We start from the raw sequence: 12,384 nt of genomic DNA, 5'->3' as shown, positions 1-12,384 counted from the left end.
AAATACTCTCCAAGAGTTGGGGAACAACATATCAAGAGAGTGGAGTGGTAGGCCCTTGGATTGACCCAGGACCAGTGATTCAATGTACCCCACTGAAAAATAGCAGATCTACAAGCTCGTAGCGTGGCACTCGGTGCCGCACTACGAGCTTGTAGATCTGCCCAAAGTTGAAGGGCTTCAACCTTTGGTACTGGGTAGCTGAAGTTGAAGCTCTGCCCTTCAACTTTGGGCACTTTTACATGTAGGCTGACCCATAATTGAAACAGTTGCCAGGGGGACATCTTTGGGCCTGGGGTCCTCATCGTTGGATATGTTGTTCCCACAACCAAGAAGAGAATTTTACCCTTTACTAAAATGACCCCATGAGGAAGCGTTGACCTTTACTGAATTGCTTCAGTTTCAGGTAATTTGACCACCTAACTTCAGATTTGGGCACCCTAACATGTGGTCTTTAAGTGGTCGGCCTGTGGTCATCTTAATGGCTAGGAGGTCCAGTGAAAGGCCTACATACTCTCCCAAGATGGAGGAACAACATTTTACAATCTGGGAACCCTAGGCCTTTGTATGGCTACAGGGCGACTGGTTCAATCCTACCCTAAATCTAGGGTAGGATTTCAAATCTCGTTTTTTTTTTCAAATCTCGTTTTTTTCCTGACAGATCTGCGCTCCAATCTTTCAATATATTGTTCCCACATCTCAATAGAGCACTGTGTCCTTTTTTGGGCCTTCTGGGCCCTTAGGGGCCCCCAGGGGAAAAGCTTCAACTTTGGGCAATTTTACATGTAGACTGACACAAAGCATCAACCTTCAACTTTGGGCACTTTTACATGTAGACTGACCCAAAGTTCATAGTACCTGAATGTCATAGTACGTAAATGCGACTTGCTGTCACAATTAAGCCCATAAATGGAGATCCCTGATGTCATCAATATTGGCCAGCTAGCAACTCTACATCTGACCTCAAACCCTATATGGATCCATATGGATATATGTCAGAACCTGTTCTGACATTCCATATGTTGATCCTTCCCCATCCATCCTTCCTCTTCGATGTCTCCCTTTTGACTGATACCTGTCCATTCAAACTCTAGACGGGCCCACCCCAAAGTTATTAGTGCAGCCGCGCCCAGCATTCACGAGTTTAGTTTCAAAATGATCAGATCTAATTGAATATTTTTTTATAATTATTTGGAGAGACAAAGATATTTTACAGAATTTGTGGGAAATACATGACATTAGGAGCAGGAATTGTGACAAGATTGTGCGCTTAACTTTATATATTTTTTAACAGCAGTAAACATTATACAGGTAAGACAAGCATGACCATACATTATGAATAGTTAATCAAGGTAACCCCATTGATAGTCTTGTTTTTGAACAACACAGTTAATTTCACAGCCACCCACTACCATCACCCTCATCACTATTCATGAATTTAGTTTAATCAAGCACTGTATCAAAATTATACTGTATCCATGCAGCTACTTTGGTTTTCTTTTGGGCTTAAATGTCACTTGAGTATATGTGAGTTCAACATCATTATCATCCTTATTTGTTTTGCTTTCTTGCAAGCTACTTTCAACACTTGGCCTTGTTTTCGTTGTATCTCTTGCTGCTTTGCGCATATTTAATTTAGCATAGGCTTTATTTCCCCCCTCATCCTCAGCATTGTCCTCCATCTGCACAGCTGTGCCCCCGACATCCATCTTGGAATCCAAGGCATCCAACATCCAGAACACATGGTGAAGAAGAGACAAGCAGAGGGAATCAGGTTATAATGCATGAGACATTATAGCTAGTACAACCCAAAGGCTTTACACACAACCTTCTCAGTCTTCATTTGTATCCAATATTGTAACTCATGAGAGTGTACACCAGGGGTTCTCAACCCGTGGGTCGCGACCCCTCGGGGGGTCGCCAAATTATTTTAGGGGGTCCCCAAATTATTTAAAAAAAAAAAAAATGTTTTTTTTTTTCCAAAATTGTATTTTCACGATTTTTCAAAAATAGCAGACCTACAAGCTCGTAGCGCGCCACTCGGTGGCGCGCTATGAGCTTGTAGATCTGCTATTTTTCAATAGCTAAATTATAACAATGCTTAAAACACCAAAAGGGGTTCCCGCCCAAAATGGTTTAAGGTTATTGTAGCAGTCAATTTATATTGGGGGTCGGGAGGGGGCGGGGCGGGGGTCCCGAGACATTGCCAAAGCATTTCCGGGGGTCCCCGGCCAAAAACGTTGAGAACCCCTGGTGTACACAATTACATCTGTAAGCAGATGGACCGATATTGAGCCTTTTGTTACATTTCAAATTAACACTGGATTTTACAGTGAGCTGCATATTCTGAAAAACAAGCTTGGGTGTGGGTGATTTTTGTCATTACTTGAGTCAAAAGTGAGTTGCAAGCACCCATCTTGGTATTTCATGGTTCTGTTTTTGTTTGGCTCAAGGTCACGGTCAAGGTAAACTTTATTGTCCACAACGGAAATTAGTCTTGGACTTTCACCGCAGCTACAGCCACACATAAAACATCAATGTTAATTACATCAATAATAATTAAATAATAATTAAATCTGTACTTCCACTTTGTACTGTATCTCTCACAGAGGGCAAAAGTACAAACTCGCCATTTAAAACATGGGTAACATCACTGACAATTTTTTGAGCCTGTTTTAATGTAGCCTGCTCATAAATAGACTGCAGAGAGGGGAGTTGTCTTACCCCTATGATCTTCCCTGCAGTCTGCACCAATCTGAACAATTTGGACCTCAGTTGCACTGAGAGATTACCAAACCAAACTGTGATGCCAAACCTGACCAGGCTTTCCAAGACTGCTCGATAGAACACTAACATACATTTTTGGTCAACACCATGAACCCTGAGACGTAGAAGGAAGTGCAGTCTTTCCTGTAGTTTACTACAGAGACTGTCAACATGTGTATTCCACGTTAGTGAGTTGTCAATACAGATCCCCAAGTATTTATATGAGGAGACCTGTGAGATGGTCGAGTCATGGATGACCACAGGCCTGTGATCAGATTATGTACCTCTAAAAAGTAGTGAGCTAAATCCCTATCCTTATCCAGAAGGGCTAAGATGGCAGTATCATCCGATAATTTAATGATGTAATTGTTCGGGTTGCCACTTCTACACTCATTGGTATACAGAGTAAAAAGGACAGGTGAGCTCACGCAGCCCTGAGGTGCTCCAGTACTCAGGGTTCTGCGCTCTGACATAGTGCCATTCACACTGACCCTTTGTGTACGTTTAGTTAAAAATGAATGGTACCATCTAATAATAAGAGGATGGACATTAAGGTCCCTCAACCGCTTTATTAAGAGATGTGGCTGTATTGTGTTAAATGCTGAGCTGAAATTTACAAGAAGAAGGCATGCATAGGCTCTGTTATTGTCCAAGTGTTTCAAAAGAAAATAGTCCAAGGTCAAGACTGCGTCCTCTATACCCCTGTTGTTTCTATAAGCAAACTGAAAATCGTCCAATGAACAGGCTCAGTACAGAGGATGTGCGTTATATTTTCTTTGAGAGCATGCCCTAATCTAAAAAAAATCACGCCTTTGTGAACTGAGCGGTGCTGGCTGCTCAATCACACTGATGGCTGGCTGCAGTTATAGTTGCCCATTTTAGTCCGGGAGTGAAAGGGTGATTTTTGGCTGAACGTGGTTTCGTCAGATACAGTTTTTTTCCTCAACTGATTCTTGTAGCTTGGAGTCACCTCGTAAGAATTCAAGAGGGTGCCCAGTGATATCCCTTGAGCATTTTTTGTTATTAACCCCTTCATGCCCGAAACACTGTCTGGGACCGAGTCCACTTCTATAGGCCTATCTCACAGCCCGCTTTCCACGCCCACTTCCGGTAAATAGTGGTGTCTTTAACATGAGCATTTACACGTTTTTTTCTCTGGAGAATCTAAGTACATTTTCTAATGTAAAAATGTGACAGACCAATATTATTATGAAGCAAACAAGATGGTAAATCAGGTCGAACAGATAGAACAAACCTTACCATGAGAAAACAAAAGTTGTAGACTTCTTAAATTACCTCGGTTAACATGTAGTGTCTATGGAGTGACGTCACGCTATCACCACTAACCCCGAAAGGGGGCGTATTTAGGGGGGCGGGGAAATTCTGTGAGATAGGCTTATTTGGCATAGAGTAGCGCAAACGTCGATCACTCTCTGCTGATTTCTGATCGTCTGCACCTTTGTAAAATTGACACACACACGCACACACGTACACACACACACTCCTCTCTCTCTCTGTCGCTCTAATTAATTAGTATCATGTCGCGCAGCTGCGTCTAGATTCTCCCGGCGGATCCTGCCAGGATCTGACTATGCCATAGAACAGGGGTTCTCAACCTTTTTGGCCGGGGACCCCCGAAAATGCTTTGGCAACATCTCGGGACCCCCGCCCTGCCCCCTCCCGACCCCCAATATAAATTGACTGCTACAATAACCTTAGTAATAGAGACAATACACCATAAAAAATACTGAAACCATAATCATTAGGGAAGGTGTATGCATGTACTATGTGTACTATATGTAAACTCTTCATTTCCACTTTACAGCCATTCAGTTGCAAAAAAAACAAAAAAAAAACAATAGCCTGGCTTGGCCATACTTTTGACACCGGCAGATTCGCGTCTGGCCACTGCAAGGCTAATATAGTGGGAACACAATCTCAAGATTTAGAAAAGACAACAGCCAAATCCATTCAAATGATACACTCAAAGTGTATGACCTAAATGCTATCTATTCAAGGGTCATCATACTCCTGTCTAGTGACTGTGATGTTCATGTGGAGGATGCCCTCGTCTATGAGCTGGCACTAGTCTTAACTTCCATGTTCACTGAGGATGGAATGCAAATTCAGAAAGCCAAGTCCACCAGCATGGGACCCAGAGTAGTTTGGATGGAAAAAGACACATCAGGCCACTGAGCCATAACAATCTACCTGAAGAATACAAACCTGCCCCAGATGACATTTGTGCAATTAAAAAGTGTGCATGCTGTAAGCAAGAATGAAAACCTGTGTATATATGGTTTTGCCATGCACACAATGTTCTGTTGATGTTTTGGTGTAGAATGCTCACGATAGGCCTGAAAGAGTTACTTCATCAAGGAGATGTGGTGGACATGACCACGTCCAAGCATTTATTTTGCAACGAAAATGTGTTGCATTTGCATATTTTGTGGGATTTTGCTGTTTTAAGCATGAAGGGGTTAATATCTAAAAATTCCCTATTCTGAAATTATATATATATTGTACATATCCACATCCATGGATAAACACTCTAAAAAGCAGATTTGATGCATTTAGATCTCAAAAGATATATTTTATGGAATGTTGGGGTTTTCGGGCATGACAGGGTTAATATGCATTCATTAATAACGCATTAATCATAAATCTAATTCATATCCACATTCATAAACACTGTAGAAAGCCAATTTGATGCATTTTGACCAAGTATTTGCATAAAACTGGATTTTCAGTGTTTCGGGCATTAAGGGATTAATATAAAACAAAGGGATATCAGGGATATCACTGGGCACCCTCTTGAATTCTTAAGAGAGCTACAAGAATCAGTTGAGAAAGAACTTTATCTGACAAAACCACGTTCACCCCCACGGCTCCCGGACTATTTAGGCTGCTCAATAGTGCCACTTTAGGTCACCCAGCACTGTTTATACCACAGACAGGCAGGCAGGCAGGCAGGCAGGCAGTCAGGCAGGCAGGCAGGCAGGCAGGCAGGCAGGCAGGCAGGCAGACAGGCAGACAGACAGACAGACAGACAGACAGACAGACAGACAGACAGACAGACAGACAGACAGGCAGGCAGGCAGGCAGGCACGCAGGCACGCAGGCACGCACGCACGCACGGCCAGTCATTGGAGCGGTTAGGCACCACTCAAAAAACTGCTTTGATAGAGGTCGGACAGTAATGTTGGTGAACACATGGACTATTTCACCAGTCATTATTTCCTGTCATGACTCACCATTTCTTCTGAGCTAGTTGAGTCGGTCTCATCGTGTTCATCTACAGAAAAGTATGAAGGTTTTACCAAGAATGCTTCCAGATACAAGGGATTTGAATCTGTTTAAAATCTAGCATAGACTATAAATATTGTTTCAATCAAGCTGGCTAGAGCAGTGGTTCCCAAACTTTTTAGCACATGATCCAAAAAAGAAATTAGACATTCTCCCAGGACCGCTTTGCACTGCGTTGTGAGTTTGTAGATCTGCTATTTTCACTTCTAAATTATATACTACTAGTCCTTACCCAGCATTAACCTTGTTGTTGTTATTGGTCGTCGTGTTGTAGTCTTAGGCTTGGCACGAGGACGAGGAGGAGGATCCGCAGGAGGACCTGTATAGGAAAGATGGAAATCATATGAACTTTGTTCCCATCCAGTGTAGCTATACATTCTGATTTGGTATATTAAAGATCTGTTTTAAATACAATAGTTAAAATTTTGCTCAAATATCGTTATGCTTCCATATTGTATGCCTCTAAAGGCAACCTGTGATAAATAGTAATCAATTTACAATTTAGGCATTTAGCAGATGCTCTTAATTCAGAGCGACTATATAATGTACTATACTATGCAATACATATGTACTATGAAGTGCTCTGACTACATACAATGCAATTCTAGTGCTGTCTATATAACATGCTATAAGTCTGTATCAAATGCTATCTAAGTCTACAAAAAGTGCTATCTAAGGGGGTAGTGTAAGTGCTATGGGCCATGATGGAGTCTGAAAAGGTGGGTTTTCAGACTACGGCGGAAGATTGGGAGTGATGCTGCAGTTCTGACTGCAATGGAAAGTGCATTCCACAGTTTTGGGGCCAGAAGGGAGAAGAGTTTGGGACGTGTGGAGCGTTGTCCCAGCGTTTTTAGTGAGGGTACTTCCAGCTTCCCTGACACTAGTCAAAAGACTAGTGTCAAATCGCTAGTGACTAGTGTCAAATCGCTAGTGACTAGTGTCAAATCGCTAGTGACTAGTGTCAAATCGCTAGTGACTAGTGTCAAATCGCTAGTGACTAGTGTCAAATCGCTAGTGACTAGTGTCAAATCGCCACCATCAAACTTATGAACACGCACTGATCACTACAGTACATGGCGCGAACAATATGGCCACATTGCACTTTTAGGTAGCTTAGAAATTAATTTGTTTATTTAAGCAGCTTAGTTTTTAACATACATAGATGGAATCAATTAATTTAAAACTTAATTTCATGTTTAATACCTCCCTTATGTTGATTTGAGTGTGAATAAAAACTGGTTGGAATTGTGTACATTATTTGTAGTCATATTGTCATTGTCAGCTATTTCTTAGTTATTAGATTAATACATGGTTTATTAGTTTAAGATAATTTACTAATTATACTAGATATTTCCGTGCTTCACAAGTTTCATTATATGTAATACAATAATCATAATTAACTTACCTTCTAAATTATATACTACTAGTCCTTACCCGTTCTGAATATATGAACAGCAAATTATGTTCAGTGTGGTGTCGAAACAGCGCGCGTGTATATATATATATATATATATATATATATATATATATATATATATATATATATATATATATAATATTTGTTCCTATTTATAGAATTTTGTTCGTGAAGTTACTGAAAGAAAAATAATTGAAATCTTTGAAGCTTTTTCGGAAATGTTTTGAAATAATAATAATAATTATAAACCAGATGCAGGAAACAAAAAGTAAGGGGACCCATGACAATGTGTACACGACCCATCAATGGGTCCCGACCCAGTGCTTGGGATCCAGTGGGCTAGAGCATAAGAGAAACATAATAAATGTCACTAATACAGTACCAATGGCCTGTGCGTCCAGTCGGGGCATGTGATGGCGATGGCTGTAGTACTGGGCCAGGGAGATGGCGTACTCATTCGCCAGGACATCAACTACAGGCGCAGGTGCTTGTTTAAATCTTCGTCCTGAAAAGACATCAGGCTTGGTATAAAATTGTAAAATTATAATAGTTGCATAATGTAGCAACAAAACTGGTTTAATAGTCGAACAATGTGTTGTGTGTCTTAATTATCAGCATATTATTACTTGTTATGTTTATGCCAATATTTCAAAATGAGATGTATTTATCTTTGTTTTGATTGTTGTAGTCGTGTGTAGATAACAGGCTCAGCCAAATTTGAATATGTTCTATTCTCAACCATACTGAATTTGGACATTTTGCTACCTCTGAGAATAGAATACTATTTCTGTGTTTTTTTCAATGACAAAGAACAAATCAATGTTGGCAACGAAATAAGAGTGGCACTGTTTGTCTATAATCACAGTTAGGAGTCAAAGTTGATAGAGTAACTAACTCAGTCAGAGAATATGATTATGTGTCTTTTATACAATTTGGTCAACTGTTATTTACAACTGAGATAATGGTACTAATGATGGTTGATACCTACTCCAATACACGATGACCAAAAGAACCATCAGAACAATGGTAAGAGGGACTATAATGCCCACGGTAACTTGTGACTTGGTATTAAACGGGTTCCTGGAAAACATACAAACATATGTTAGTATAGCTACTACCTAAAGATAGATTGCAGAAAGATAGATTCACAGCCTGTGTCACATCATCCCCAAATAAATATGTATAACTTTGAAAGGGTATAGATTGACATTCATTTTGAGAAGATGAGGCAACGCATTAACCTTGTTGTTGTTATTGGTCGTCGTGTTGTAGTCTTAGGCTTGGGAGCTCGAGGAGGAGGACGAGGACGAGGACGAGGAGGAGGAGGATCCTGAGGAGGACCTGTATAGGCAAGATGGAAATCATATGAACTTTGTTCCCATCCAGTGTAGCTATACATTCTGTTTTGGTATATTAAAGATCTGTTTTAAATACAATAGTTTAAATTTTGCTCAAATATCGTTATGCTTCCTTTCATATTTTATGCCTCTAAAGGCAACCTGTGATAAATAGTAATCAATTTACAATTTAGGCATTTAGCGGATGCTCTTAATTCAGAGCGACTATATAATGTACTATACTATGCAATACATATGTACTGTGAAGTGCTCTGACTACATACAATGCAATTCTAGTGCTGTCTACATAACATGCTATAAGTCTGTATCAAATGCTATCTAAGTCTACAAAAAGTGCTATCTAAGGGGGTAGTGTAAGTGCTATGGGCCATGATGGAGTCTGAAAAGGTGGGTTTTCAGAGATTAGCTTAGATATTAATTTGTTTATTTAAGCAGCTTAGTTTTTAACATACATAGATCACTCTTTTTTCCCTTTTTGTTCTATCACTCTTGCCTGACTCTGCCTTTACCGTGGTTCAAGGTTCAAGGTTGTACTTTATTGTTACATCAATCACAGCAAGCACAGCAAACAAAGGGATAGAATAAAGAGTGCAAGAAAGAGCAAAGAACGATGCTTAGTATATTGAGACTGTAGCTGCTGCGTTGGATTTTAGCGCACAGTGAATTTCACGTGCCTTTTACATGTAATTGGTATTGTTGACAATCAAGTTGAACCTTGAACCTTGATAATGACTGCCATCATCTTTCCCAATAGTTATATATATTTCTTGCAGTTGTATTATAAAACTATAAAAATTATTAATGTATGGTGTAGCCTACAGTACCTATTACGTTGATGTTGACAGATCCATAGGTTTGCAATGATTCCACGCTACAACGGTATTGTCCAGCATCACTTGGTGTGACACACATTTCCATGGTGATAGAGTCATGTTCCTTTTTCATGTCCATATAATTTGTCACCGGGGCACATCTGTACTTACCGGTATCCATTTTGCACCATGTAATGGTATAATCAGTATCATCATTATTATGATGTATAGGCCTATAACGCGGCCGCCTTCTCTCATGCCTAATTCTGTCATAATGCCTTCTCTCATCAGGATAGTACATATCATCATAATCCCAGTCCCATGATATTCGACGAGGAGTGTACACACACTTAATCCTTAATGGATGGTAAGCATTTATCCTTACTTCCCTACGTTCTCTAGAATTTATATTTACATTGACTTCTTGAGGTGTTATTCTGGAAAAAGGATTCGGAAAGGTGGCACCTCCTTTTACTTCTCCTGCGACGCATGTGTAAGATTTAAACGTTTTACATGCTGGGTCATCTATGGACATTCTCAGGGCTGACTGGAAATGATCATCTGTTATGGTCATTCCCTCCTCTGGGCATTTAGAGTCATCACACTGCCAATATTTGTCCAAGTGTTGGAAATCATGGGTATAATTGCACGCTATCTCAAGACGTTTATGAGCTTTTGGGTTTTTTCCTTTGGTAGTGTCCAGGAATAGGCCAGGTCTCGATCGAACCATCACTGCCAAGTCAGTGTTGTCATTTTGGCCATTCTCCATGCATCTGTACAGTCCCGAGTCACTGTACTTCAGCTGATGTTTCTCCAGAGAGAATGAACAGTTAATGTCCTGAATTTCAAACTCTCCTGTTTTTTTCCCAAGGTCCATTACTGGTTGGCACGCACCATCTGGGCCCACCACCTTACACCAGTGTTTCTCCGAGGTTGACACGTTCTGTTTTGTAGCACATGGCATCAACAGCGATTTTCCGAGAATACCAATCAGGACACTTTGCTCACGATCTGAGAAGTTTCAAAGAAACAGCAGAGGGGTGAGACTTATATGACATTTAAGAGCTCTGGAATATTATTACCAGGAGCAACAATACATGGTATTTGATTTCCTTTATAACAAAATGTTAAACAGAATCAAACCTATATAGCTCAATCATGTATTGTCAGTTCCCAATATAGTTACAGTATACTGACGCGTTTGTCCCATGAGACCACAGTGCCCCCCCCCCCCCCCCCCCCCCCCACACACACACACAGGTTTTGAATTGAATATAATATCATTATTTGTGAAGTAGTTGCATTTATGTTTATTAATTTGAGGTAACAGCCTAGGTCTTACCTTGAAATACATTTATGAAGTACTTTTGCCTTTGCTTTTTGTAGTGGTTATAGCAAGTGTACAGCCCTGAGTCACTGCCTTGAAGATTAGTAAATTTAAAGACCTTGTCATAGAGTCTATTGAGTACCTCAGTGGTAAACTTGTCGTAGCGTGTGTAACTATCACATGGGCAGTTGCTAGGGTAAGATGGGCAATCGCATCTAGCAATGAAATCAGTGAATTTAGGACACCTAAGCATCACGGAACCATTAGTCTTCATGTTGATTGTGATCGGTGTTCCCAAGATACCTGTTGAAAACAATTACCATGGCATTACTCCTGTTTCCTTGCATAATTGTTGTCAAATGGAATCAATTAATTTAAAACTTAATTTCATGTTTAATACCTCCCTTATGTTGATTTGAATGTGTAAATAAAAACTGGTTGGAATTGTGTACATTATATTATATATGTCATATTGTCATTGTCAGCTATTTCTTAATTATTAGATTAATACATGGTTTATTAGTTTAAGATAATTTACTAATTATACAATAGATATTTCCGTGCTTCACAAGTTTCATTATATGTAATACAATAATCATAATTAACTTACCTTCGAACACAAGAACAAGTGATATGTACAGTAGTACACTCATTTTCAGGCGCAACGATTTCCCCCTAACAACTTAATAACCAATCCTCCTTACAAGCAAAATATGTGTAATTATGCAATTGTAGGCTATATTGATTCTAGAAATTGAGTGGCTCCACCGAACCATTTGTTTAAAATCGTTATTTTCCTTGCTGTGCTACTTACATGTAGTATAGAATATTAATGAAGGCACTCCCTGTGCAGTCACTAAGTGAAACTAAGTGGAAAGTTGTGGTTAACCTAAACTGACTCACTTAAGAGGAAATAAGACTGCTTAGGTAAACACTGATAAAATCTTATTTTGTTATTGCCTGTAATGCACACTGTAGGTACAGGTACACTAAACAGTAAGTTCCAGCATGTGTCTCCACAGTAAGCTGAATTATAAAAAAAAATGTGAATGGAGTTTCTAGGTGAAAGTGCTTTTTTGACGTGCCAATATCTGCCATTGAGCCCCATTGTACATTTCTCAAATTTGAAAGCACTATATTTCTAAAACTATGAAACATTTCAAAGATTCCTTTTCAGGCAAACATGTCCACCGTAAGATGAACCTAAATAGGTTTGAATTGATTGATTGATTGATTGAAGAATTTATTAACAGTTTGCAGAATTACAGTACATTTCGAGCACAAACTCAATACAAAGGCTGTTAACTGTGAGTGGACGACCCAATTAAGCATTACACTTGTTTCCAATAGGGTCCACCATGTTCAAATCATCAAAACATTTAGAGACGTACAAATAGACAC

This window comes from Electrona antarctica (assembly GCF_951216825.1).
Source record: "Electrona antarctica genome assembly, chromosome: 9".
In the NCBI taxonomy this organism is placed as follows: domain Eukaryota; kingdom Metazoa; phylum Chordata; class Actinopteri; order Myctophiformes; family Myctophidae; genus Electrona; species Electrona antarctica.
This window is presented reverse-complemented; position numbering follows the sequence as displayed.